Source organism: Mesoplodon bidens (genome assembly GCF_964165515.1).
Source record: "Mesoplodon bidens genome assembly, chromosome: 12".
Taxonomy (NCBI): domain Eukaryota; kingdom Metazoa; phylum Chordata; class Mammalia; order Artiodactyla; family Ziphiidae; genus Mesoplodon; species Mesoplodon bidens.
In genome coordinates, this window is record NC_138168.1 from 38338545 (window position 1) to 38352051 (window position 13507).

General features: G+C 33.3%; 1 pseudogene across 1 annotated transcript; it reads right to left on the reverse strand.

Annotated features, from left to right (window-relative positions):
• Positions 1-11954: 11954 nt before the first annotated feature.
• Positions 11955-12261, reverse strand: LOC308625879 (large ribosomal subunit protein eL36-like; annotated as a pseudogene). The gene has a single exon. The product of its transcript is annotated as a large ribosomal subunit protein eL36-like (transcript).
• Positions 12262-13507: the final 1246 nt, after the last annotated feature.

The following is a 13507-nucleotide window of genomic DNA, read 5'->3' on the forward strand; positions in this document are numbered from 1 at the left end:
AAATGAATATCCAAGTGGAAATGTTAAGAAGGTATTGGTTATACTATGCTATATCTTCAGGTCAAGGTTGAGGTTAGATTTCAAAGTCATTGGGTTGGCTGCTATCATTCGGGAATTATTTGGATGCCTTGCTGTATCTCTAACAGTGAGAGTTGGAGTACATGAAAAAGATTGAATAAAGTAGTCTGAGAAGGAGCTGTAAACTAAGCCAGAGCAAAGGGAGCCAATTCAGAATAGATTATTGGGAACAGTGATGACTCAGATTTGATTTGCTGTTGCTTTCATATCAGTTTACTCTTAAACCAGCAAACACTCAGTGTAAAAGAAATATAAAATAAGGATGTAGATTTGTGGATGCAGAATCTTATCAGTGATGCTCCAATTCCTCATAATGGCACATGTGTATTCAGACAGGCAGGGCACAGTTCACAGGAAATGAGAAATGTCCCAGGTTAGAGGAGGTAAGGAACCAGAAGCTCTGGATTTTATAGCATTTTATAGCATGAGAAAGAGAATCATATTGGTGCCTAAGAATGTAACTCGTAATAAGAAAGGGAGATACTCAGAGTCTCACAGTTACACATTTTTATATTTCTGTAATCTTTTTCACACCAAGCTATTGAAGTTTCTTCAAGGCATGCTATTAGTGGCCACTGCCAAGAAGAAAATTCAGGAATATATGATATTCTAGAAACCAAGAAGAATAGAAGAATATTTTCAAGAAAAAAGTATGATTGAATCTCCCAAGGAATATGGGGATATACATCTGACCATTTGAGTTGACAAAGTGGAGGAAAATATTAGGAATCTTCTGAATTCACAGTATTTTTATCACTTGATAGAAAAATATTTTCATTAAGAAACTAGCATTAAACTGATGTCACAGACTTGCATGCATGTATGTGCACACACAGTTTAAAACTCTGTTGGGATGAATTAACTTGTGAAATAAACTAGGTGGAAAATGGCAAAGATGAAGTAATTTGGATACAGTTATAATTTCTAAAATTATTGAAAACAGTTAATTGTTAATTTGTTAAATGATCAGTTTGATGTAATTTTTTAGCCATCAATTATCAAACATAAAACCAATATAAGGATATGGAATATAAAATAGTAAATTCAAAAAACTTCGTCTTGGAAATAAAATACATATTTTCATATAAAAAGGTATAAGCAGTAAATATAATAGTTGATATTTAGTTGAAACTAATACAAAAATAACATAACAAATTTCTCTATAGTACTGGCCCTAGCAACAGATTGATCAACCCATAACTGAGCCATTAATTATGATACATTTGTGGCAGAATAAAATGAACATTTTAATCACTTATCTGTAATTTGTTTTAATGAGTCAAACAAATATTTTAATTAAACAAACTTAAGTAACATGATGAAACGGAACTCAATAAAAGTTAATTACAAAAATAATGTGATAAAATTAAAGTGCTTGTATTAAATTTAAAAATGTCCAAAGGAGATACATGGCTTTGTAGTTACAAAGTAAAATTGATGTTGTAATGGCATTATGACCTTTTTAACAACCATAGGGCTTTAAAGAAAAACGATTAAACTCTTATAAAAGCCAGATGAATAACAAATATATAAGATGCTCTTTAAATTCTAGTTAAGTAGTTACACACATCTCTTATACAAGTGTAAGAGATTTGTACAAATTTATGATCAAATTTTCAAAGAAGTTAGGCATTTCCATCAGGTTTTTCACTGATGTATCCCAGGTGTCTAGAACAGTTATTGGCACATAATAGTGGTGCTTAATAAACATGTAGAATTTAAAAAATATGTTTCAGACAATAAATATAAAATGAAATAAACTTCTAAATTTTCTAATAATGCTTAATGAATTTTCTATGTATCATTTAGCTTGTTGGTCTGCATGTTTAGAATTTTAGACTAAATCATACTAAATAAAAGTGTTATTAAGAATATTGTTCCAAAAATTAAATATATTCAATTTATTGCCTTTAAGTCTTTGAAGGTTTATAATTCAGTGAAATTTCAGCAATCGAATAAACTGCCCCCAAAAGGAAGAATGCAATTTCGGGAAAAATAATCTTCAATGAAATATTTAAAAATTAGTCATAGATATCTATGTTTTAGTGACATATCACTATAAATATATTAAATATATTTTTCTTTGAGTTTATGTTGAAGAAAGAGTCAATATTGTATGATACTGCAGAAACCAGTCAACCTTTGAGAGGAAGAACCTGGACAAAATATTTTTGTGTGTCTTCTTTTTTTTTTTTTTTTTTTTTGTGGTACACGGGCCTCTCACTGTTGTGGCCTCTCCCGTTGCGGAGCACATGCTCCGGACGCGCAGGCTCAGCGGCCATGGCTCACGGGCCCAGCCACTCTGCGGCACGTGGGATCCTCCCGGAACGGGGCACGAACCCGCGTCCCCTGCATCGGCAGGCGGACTCCCAACCACTGCGCCACCAGGGAAGCCCTGTGTGTCTTCTTTATGTATTTATTTACTACTGTTTAAAATGTTTGCTATGTAAGAGTCATATAGATAGAATCTCCCTGTAACACTAGTTTGTAAGAGTCAGGCGTCTTCTCCAGTAATACTCAGTGGTTAACATTACTTCTCAAGGAAAATGTTTGCAACTTGTATTCGAAATAAAATTAAGAACTGTGTTACTATAAGTTCTATTGTATGGCACACAAAATACATTCATTTGAGGTTGCTTTTTATTTTGAAAATTGTGAATGTATTTAAATACATATTTAATATATGTTAAATATGTATTTAAATATGAACAAGTATATCTGTATTATATGCATTACACATTTTATATTTATATTACATATTACTGTATATTTATATTTTTAATGATTAGTTTGTGCTGCTACAGCACTTCATTTTAAAATAAACAACATTGCATAGTAAAAATATATTAAACACAAAGTTAGTATCATAGGTATCTGAAAGGGTATCCTCTCAGAGTCCACAATCCTAACAAAATGTGAAACCTCAGTGATGTCTTCTCAGGAAGACATCAGTGAAGGCAATTTCAATAATTATATGATCATATTTATTTTCCAAGTGTTCTATAATACATTTGTATTACTCCCTTTGCCTGAAAAATTCTTATTTAAAATTGAAATTTCAAACTGAAAACTGAAATTTATGGCTGTGCTAGGAAGTTCTACTTTATGGTTAACTGTTTTTACAAGAGATATTTTCTTATTCACATAATTCACACATTTAAATTCCTTTGAAAAACAATACTTTCTTTTATATCTCGGGAGGTTAAATAAAAATTTAGGTACAATGGCTATCTACTTCGCACATGAGTGTACTCGGAAAAAAGAGAAATGTTATTAGGGCTACTAATATGTTATTAGGGCTATCAATATGTTATTAGGGCTATCATATTAATGTCACATCAATAACTGTATTAATTACTTTAATTCATATATTGCACCACCATATATAAAATGTGTTGTCACCAGAAATTAAAACAGTAACTCTATAGATGTTCATTATGATGTTGCAATCCAAACATTTAGGATGTTATATCTTCTTTTCTCCTAATTCATTTACCTGCCTTCAGCACTGATGCCCCTCTCTTTATTTTATTTAGCCTCCACACAGTTGTCAGAGAGATTTGTAGATTTAAGAGATTTGCGGATTTCACTTTAGAAATCCTTCAAAGTCACTGTTTGCATCCTTTTCAAATGCATTAGCATGAGATTTATAGCTTATTATTTATTCTGGTCTCTCTCCCACACTATCCCCTGTTTTAACCCTAGATACATCCTTCATCAGCACCATATCAACATATTTATACTTTTCCATAACTTGCCACTTTAAATCTCCATCATTTTAACAACGCTTTCACTTTAATAAACATAATTTCTTCACTAACAAAGCAGTTAATGCCTTTTTTCTCTTCAAAATTCAGCCCTAGTGTCACCTTTTCCTGATGGCATAGTTTCCCAAGATGGCATAAGATACTGATTTTTCTAGGTGTCTATAAAAGCGTATACATAATTTTATATGTGTTATTACATTTATTATACTAATAATATTACAATAAGTCTTATTGTGTTTGTTTTCATATATCTAATATGTTGATCTATCAGAAGAGTCCTCAAAACGTTTGCTGTTCCTGAAGAGAAAATTCAGAATTTTCCAAAGAAAAATATCTGTAAGGTAAAGAAGAGATCCAACAAAGAAATAAAATGGGCTTGGATGAAAATAGGACTATTAATATATGTAATCATTCTGAGATTTTTTATAGACCTAAAAAAAATAAAAACATTGGCAATTCCTAATCATTAACCAACACAAAATCCAGAGAATTGGCACATTTTTCCAGCCGAATCCTGCAATGCAGCTGTGTATACTGGGTCACAATAAGAAAATAGTGTGTGCATCCTTTTTATGATTAATTTTCTTCTTCTTTCAGATCCCCTAATGTACCTTCTGCTAAAGTAAATAAAACACTTTGCTTTTAATATGCCCCATAAGGGAAAACATCTCTTCTAATTAAGCTTACAGAGCTAGGTACTCTCATTTACCTAGGAGGTATAGCAGCTATGCAAGTAGCTTGACTGTAGTGATATAACCAACACTTTCATTTTATCAAATGACATTAAATTTGGAACATAAGTGTACATTTTAATTGGAATGCAGATTTAGATAAAATTTTGATATTAACATAATAATGAGAAATTTCTATCTCTATTTTGAATGTCTTTTCAAAAGTTAAGTGTTGCAGTTTTGATAATTTAATTATGGGTATTTTGGCTTCCTTACACAAATCATGAATAGTCTTCCAGAAAACAAGCCAACTCTATGGACGTGTGATTTCCTACACGTCCTGGAGTGCAATTAACTCTACTTCTAGCCATGCTGTGGCACCTGCAGACAATGAAGAAATCTGTTACAAGAACTATTTCCATAGCATGAATATGCAAGCACGAGAATTAGTGTAATTCATTCAGCTGCAGATTATCTAGACTCCAGACACAATACATTTTATTGCCATGTGTCAGTTCTCTGACAGCTTCATAAATCCTCCTCAATAAACATTAAGTGTTTACTTTTACTGTCTCACAAATAGAGAAAACTAGGGAAAGTTTTCCAGGATAGAGCTATGTAGTTTCCAGTTTATACAACAATTCTCATCTAAAGCTGGAGGCACTATGTAGGGGTATATATTTTCAATGTTTGACAAGTATTGTTATATGAGACAACAAACTTCTAGCTGGATATAAATTGCCCCCTCAGACAGAAAAGTAGTATTATTTATTTTTTCCCTAAAATATGCATTTGAGATCTGGACTGTAATACAATGCACATGTGATGATACATAAAAGAGATGAAAATAGCTAAGTATTAGCGTGTTTGATTTAAAGATTATCCAAGGGCTTCCCTGGTGGCGCAGTGGTTAATAGTCCGCCTGCCGATGCAGGGGACACGGGTTCGTGCCCCGGTCCGGGAAGATCCCACATGCTGCGGAGCGGCTAGGCCCGTGAGCCATGGCTGCTGAGCCTGTGCGTCCAGAGCCTGTGCTGCACAACGGGAGAGGCCACAACAGTGAGAGGCCCACGTACCACACACACACACACACACACAAAAAGATTATCCAAGGCTCAATTTCAGCTCAGGATGTTAAAACTGATTTGCTTAGAATTGCCACCCCCCACACAATGGCTTTATTGAGTAAATATTATAAACTAATATATTGAAAATAGATGTGAATGGAATTTGTTTAAAAATACCTCAAAATCAAATATAATCTAGTCTCCTCCATTAATTCCTTCCAACACGAGGAATGAATCCAGACATTGCTAGCTCCAGCTTTGATGCTGCCACGCAAACACTGGCTTTTTCATGGATTTATGGTTGTTAGTTTCTTGCAAGGTTTAGTGTGAATGTATGGGAACATTTAATGAGGCCTTTTCTCATTGTCTTCTTTCAGATCTTGGTTTGTGTTTTGCACAATGTTTCTTGGGTTTCATTCACCTAGAACATAACTCTTTTTGTGAGCATATGCAGAATAATTTAAGACTTAACTTGTTCATTTGACTCTTGGGGGGAAAAACTATACATTACAAAACTGGGGACAGAGAAATATAGTCTTCTATTGGTCCCCAGGTGGTCCCTAATTAACTACACTGTGTTTCCCCTGCACTGGTTCTTTTTCCAAAGCAAAGAAGCATTCTTCCAAGCCACTGATTATCCCACTTTTAGACAAGGGCATTTACCAGTCCCTAACTTGGTAGAAACTATTGTGAGAAGGGGGTCATAGGTGGGGGCAATGAATGTGTCTACACTGCTCCACACTCAGAGAAGATTCTCCTTCTTTCCCCTTGTATACTACCTTGGGCTATGAGAGTTAGAAGGAAAGAGTTTTGAGGCATAGAAGTGAGTTTTTAATGCTAGTTCTGCTAAAATGGACTCTATATGAAAGGCCCATGAGAAAGTGATTGGACCCACAGACTTAAATTTTCTGAACTGATAATGTAAGGCAATTAGCACAACTAAATTTAAATTGACAATCTAACGGACTCTGGTGATCATTTCTAGAAAAAAAGGACTTGCAAGCATGCATTCTAGTCACTAACTCACATTAAAACAGGTATGTTAAAGCAGTGGACCTAGGGAATGCATTCATAGGTAGGGAAATGCCAACTGAACTTCTAGCTTAAGGTTTAATAGGAGTATTTTAACAGCAGTTGGTGAAAGTTAGGAGAACTCTACCAGCTAGGGTTCTTTGAATGCAAGACAACAAAACTGGTTAACATAAACAAAAAACAGTCATTAGAAGGATTTGAATAAACTCATAATAAGAGATAGCAGGGAAACTTGATTCACAATGAAAATGTGTATAAGGGAAACAGCAGGCCAACAAAAGAAAGTTGAAATACAGTAATCATGCTGAAGAGAAACTTAAGATAGATAAACAAAAGAGATTTGCTTCATAAGAAACAAGAAAATCTCACAGAAACTCTTCCCTGGAAAATACAGTCCCAATGAACTCTGAAGCACTAAAGGATAAGTAGATAAAAATAAAATAAAAGAGCACCAATAACATTTGAGGGGTTCTTCATAAAGATGCTACCATTTAGAACACTGCAGTCAATTTAGAGAATATAAGTATGAAAATAATCCCAGAAGGAAGCACACAATATATTTAAATTCTGACGGAATTAATATATAAAATAAATAAAAACCTTGTAATAGTATGAAAGAATCCAGATGATTAAAACAAAATAATTTGCAAAACATTTCTTAAATGACACAAAACAATGATTAGGAAGAAAGACTGAAAATATCAAAACAAAATTTTTTAAAAATCTGCATGGCAAAGAAACATAAAACATACTTGAAAATATTTGTAACAAATGTATTGCACAAAAGAGTAGCTGTTAAATATAAAAATAAATCTTAATATGTGTCATAAAAATTCCAATTCAAAGACCCACTCCAAGACATATTATAATTAAAATGTCAAAAATTAAAGACTAGGAGAAAATATTAAAGGCAACTGTGCTGGTCAAAGTGTTGAAAGAAGAAAAAAACAACAAAAAAGAAACCTACCAGCCCAGAATACTCTACCCAGGAAAGTTATCATTCAGAATTGAAAGGGAAATGAAGAGTTTTCCAGATAGGCAAAAGCAAAGTAGTTCATCACCATTAAACTGTCCTTACAAGAAATGTTAAAGGGACTTCTTAAAGCTGAAAAGAAAGGCCGCTAATTAGTAAAAAGAAAACATATCAAAGAATAAATCTCATTGGAAAGGTAAAATATAGTAAAGGTAGTGGATTAATTACTTATAAAGCTCATCTGAAGGTTAAAAAACAAAAGTAGTAAAATAACATGATTACAGTAATTAAATAAGGGATACACAAGATAAAAATGTACAATAAAATTTGAAATTGAAAACATAGAATGTGAGGGTGATCAGCAAATATGTTGGGCATTGGAATGGGATAAAACTTTAGTTACGATCAACTTAAAATACACTTATATATATATTGAATATATATATCACTTTTTCTTTAGTATACTACTAAAGAAATTCATCAAATATCAATGAAGAGAGCAAGAGAAGAAGAAAGGAAGAGAGAACTTTAAAAACAGCTGGAAAATAAGGAACAACATGGCAATAAGTAAATACCTGTCAATGATTACTTTAAATGTGAATGGACTAAATTCTCCAATCAAAAGACCTAGAGTGGCTGAGTGGATTAAAAAAACCTGGACCCATCTATATGCTGCCTACAAGAGAATCACTTCAACTGTAAAGACACACATAGGCTGAAAGTGAAAGGATGAAAAAAGATATTCCATGCAAATGGAAACCAAGAGGAAAATGGAGTAACTATACTTAGACAAAATACACTTTAAAAGAAAGACTGTAAAAAAAAAGTGGATATATGTATATGTATAACTGATTCACTTTGCTGTACATCTGAAACTTACACAACACTGTAAATCAACTGTACTCCAATAAAATTATTTAAAAAATTAAAAACATAAAACAAAACTGTAATAGGAAATAGATGGTTGTTACATAAAGATAAAAGGCTCAGTCCAACAGGATGATATAACATTTCTAAATATTTATGCACCCGATATAGGAACACCTAAATATATAAAGCACATATACAGACCTAAAGGGAGAAATAGACAGCAGTAAATAATAGCAGGGAACTTGCACCAATGGATAGATCATCCAGACAGAAAATTATAAGGAAACACGATTATCATATAGATGAAGAGATAAATAATTGATTATAAGACATGAGAGAGTAAGATGTGACGTTATAAACAAAAGCACCCATTTTAGCGGGCAATTTGAAAATATCTGTAACAATTAAAATTACATATATGACTCGACTAATCATATCTGCTCATAAAATTTTATCCTGAAAATATATTTTCAAAGTATATATAGTTTCAAAGGATGTTTCTTGTTAATTTAACAGGAAAACAGCAGAAACAAACTAAAAGTCTAACCCTACAACATTGATTAGTCATATCATAATGCATACATTCATGTGTTCGTACTCATATCAAACATTTAGAAGCGTTACACAAGCATTTTATGGTTATTTCTGAAAACTGACTATGGAGGAAAAGCCTTTTTATGTAATTCTGGAGATACTTGCTTTTTTTAAAAGAATAATTTATTATAAAATTACAATGAAAAATAATATGTCCTATATTTTCAATAAATTTATATATATGTATACACACAGTTTATATAAAGTAAGGTAAAAACCTTAAACAAAGAGATAAATGGCTGAAAGTCATACAGAAATAAAAAAGGAAAAAGAATTCAGGATTTTCCCTATAAGAGAAGAGCTAGAATAATAATACAGTTATCAAGCTTAGGAATAAGAAACAACCAGAAGGTCGTGATAATTTAAATGCAGTAATTTTTTTTAATGGAGTCAATAGATATTGTCCATAGACATTACATAGAGCTTAAGAGTTTAAACATCAAAAGAATAAAACTAGAAATATTTGAAGGTAATTGCCTTAGAGGAATGGCCTTGGAGGTGAGGAATGTGTATTGAGAGTCTGTTTATCTGGATCACGAGCTCTTGGGTATATATTACTTTGACATTATTTTTAATAAAAATAAAGCAGTTGCCTCATACCACTAAGCCTGCAATTAGTCCTTTCTTTCTAAGGTTTAGATACTTCTTCTATAGGTATGTACTTCCATATCTAACAGAGGCTCATTGTCTTGGAATCATTTGCTTGCTTTCATCAATATTAAATGGGAGAAAAGAATATGCCCAGACAGATGGATAGATACATAGATAATATGGGTGTATATAAAGATCATATTTCTAGAAAAAAATGAAAAAGAAACGTTGGTTGTCTGTTGAAAGACAGAAAATAATGACATTTTACTACAAAAATTATTTTAAAAATGTCTTTATGCCTTTTAAATATACCTGTTTAAAATAATTAAAAGAATACAAAAAATATAACCTTATCTAGAGATGTGATACTGAATTCCTCTAATATTATTTACTAGCTTTAGATTTGTTATATGATCTTCAAAAAACTACCATGTAAATATTAAAACTGCCAATTTTAAACTCTGCCGTTTTCCTGAAACTTTATAGTAGCTTTATAAAGGGAAAGGACAAATACTTGGTTTTCCCATCTAGTTTGTTCTTTAATCACACAACATAACCTCAAGCATAAAGCATAAATAAGTGTGGCTACATTTCAAATCTACAATTTAAAAATAAAGTAACAGGGAAATGGATATGGATATCAGAGAAATGGGGATATGAGGCAGTTTTTCTCTACTTTAAGCTTTGGGTTTGTTAACAGAGAGAAAATCCATTAGCAAAATACAAAGCATGATCCTTCCTTCCTCATTTGACAGATGAAGAAAGTGCTTATCAAGAGTACACAGGCATTCAACATTTCATTCCCAGTGCTTTCATATGTGGTACCTATTCTGTCATTAAACCAGGTATCTTTCTTAGCAAATCTTATTCTAAACTTCATAGGATTTCTAAACATCAATCAGTAAAACATACTTACACTTGCCTCTAAGTCTTTGAGGAGGCTTGCAAAACAAAGGGAGTTTCAAAAGTTGCTGTGACTAACCCTAAAAAAAAAAAAAAAAAAAGGTTGCTGTGAGCCAGGGAGGTGAGGATTTTTATAAAATTACCTATGAAATTATACGTGACACACAAAACGATATTCAGCAATAAGTAAAAGTTCTGATTTATTATTGTTTGTAGGCTATACTGTAGCATCGCATACTTTCTACTATATCAATGTGTAAATCCTCATATTGTTTCATATTTCATGTACCTAATTTTAAGAATACATATTTATAGTGATAAATTATATAGCATATAGTGTCTCCTAACTGGTTATATTTCAAATCATAGTTTGTGCACTGTGAGTGTTATAAGGGATGGTATACATTTCTTTTTGTGAACACTGATTTTCTCTGATCAATACAATGTAGATAATGTATGTAAAAACAATGAAACAAATTTACTTAAAAATAATCCTGAATTGACAATCCAAAAAATAATAATGAAGAAGAATATTATTATAGTGGATGCTGTGGTGCATTGATGGGATTCCCCTTCAGGACACAGGCACTGACTCCCTCAGCTGACTGCTCACAAATTGGTCCCTCCCCAGCAATTCCCAGGGAAATGCCTAGTTCATTTGAGGTACAGAGGACAGTCCCCCTTCCACATTTTATGGCAACTCTGAATGTAACCAATGGAATTGATTATTTGATACATACATACATACATCTAATTTCTACACTGGTTACACACCTGACAATATATTGATATAGTTTTGACTTTAAACAGCCAAATTTGTTTTATTTTTAATTTTTAAAAATTTACTCATGCATTTACCATTTCTGCTACTGTTCATATCTTTTAGTATATCCAAATATCTATCTGGTGTGTCCTTTTCATTTTACTGAATAACTTTCAGTAACATTTCTTTCAGTGCAGGTTTACTGACAATCCCTTTTTCAACACTTTTTCTCAAAAAATGTTTATTTTGGGCTTCATTTTATTATAACTTTATTAAATTTTAATTGATGTATAATAAACTGCACATGTTTAAATTCTATGATTTGACCAATTTTGACATTTGTATAGAGACGTGAAACCATCACCATAATCAATACAGTAAACATTTCTATCATTTCCCCCAAAGTTTCCTTGTGCTTTTTTCAATTCCTGCACAGCTCTCTGATAATCTCTGAATTACTTATTACTACATTTTAGCTTGTATTTTCTAGAATTTGATAGAAATAGAATCATACGTGGGTCCTATTGTTTGCTTGGCTTATTTTACTCAGCACAATGATTTTTAAATTTGTTTAGACTGTTATCAGTAGTCTGTTCCTTTTTTTTTCTTTCTGAAAAAGTTTTATTGTGCACAGCGGGGAAAGGCTCACCTCTTCTTGGCTGCTGCCTTCCTCGTGGCGGCCAGGACGTTGCTCAGCTTCTCTCTCTTCCTCTTGGCATGGATGTGTGTCCCCACCTTTTTCTTGATGAACTTGAGGGCCCACTTGTCCTTGGAGACCTTGAGCAGCTCCATGGCCCTCAGCTCATAAGGGGTGAAGCCACACACCTCCCGGATCATGTCCTGCCAAACTTGGTGTGCTTGGTGAGGCATCTGTGTCGGTGGCTGTGCCTTGGCTTGCTCACTTCTTGGTCACCTTGTGGCCCTTGTTGAGGCCCACAGCCATGAGGTAGCACAGAGCTATGGCTGCTGCTCTTCAATGGCTGCCAGGGTGGAAGAGCCAGTAGTCTGTTCCTTTTATATTGCTGAGTAGCATTCCATTATATAGATATTCCACAGTTGACAAACAGATACCGGTGGGTGAAAAGCAAGAGAATCTTAGGACATCTTTTTTTTTAATTAACTAATTTACTTATTTTAACATCTTTATTGGAGTATAATTGCTTTACAATGGTGTGTTAGTTTCTACTTTATAACAAATCAGCTATACATATACATATATCCCCATATCTCTTCCCTTTTGCATCTCCCTCCCTCCCACCCTCCCTATCCCTCCCTTCTAGGTGGTCACAAAGCACTGAGCTGAGCTGATCTCCCCGTGCTATGCGGCTGCTTCCCACTAGCTACCAATTTTGCATTTGGTAGTGTATATATGTCCATGCCTCTCTCTCACTTTGTCCTAGCTTACCCTTCCCTCTCCCCATGTCCTCAAGTCCCTTCTCTAGTAGGTCTGTGTCTTTATTCCCTTCCTGCCCCTAGCTTCTTCATAGACATTTTTTTTTCTTTTTAGATTCCATATATATGTGTTAACATATGTTATTTTTCTCTTTCTGATTTACTTCACTCTGTATGACAGACTCTAGGTCCATCCACCTCACTACAGATAACTCAATTTCATTTCTTTTTATGGCTGAGTAATATTCCATTGTATATATCTGCCACATCTTCTTTATCTATTGATCTGTTGATGGACACTTAGGTTGCTTCCATGTCCTGGTTATTGTAAATAGAGCTGCAATGAACACTGTGGTACATGATTTTGAATTACGGTTTTCTCAGAGTATATGCCCAGTAGTGGGATTGCTATGTTGAATGGTAGTTCTATTTTTCATTTTTTAAGGAACCTCCATACTGTTCTCCATAGTGGCTGTATCAACTTACATTCCCACCAACAGTGTAAAAGGGTTCCCTTTTCTCCACACCCTCTCCAGCATTTATTGTTTGTAGATTTTTGGATGAAGGCCATTCTGACTGGTGTGAGGTGATACCTCATTGCAGTTTTGATTTGCATTTCTCTCATGATTAGTGATGTTGAGCATTCTTTCATGTGTTTGTTGGCAATCTGTATATCTTCTTTGGAGAAATGTCTATTTAGGTCTTCTGCCCATTTTTGGATTGGTTGTCTTTTTGATATTGAGTTGCATGAGCTGTTTGTAAATTTTGGAGATTAATCCTTTGTCAGTTGCTTCATTTGCAAATAT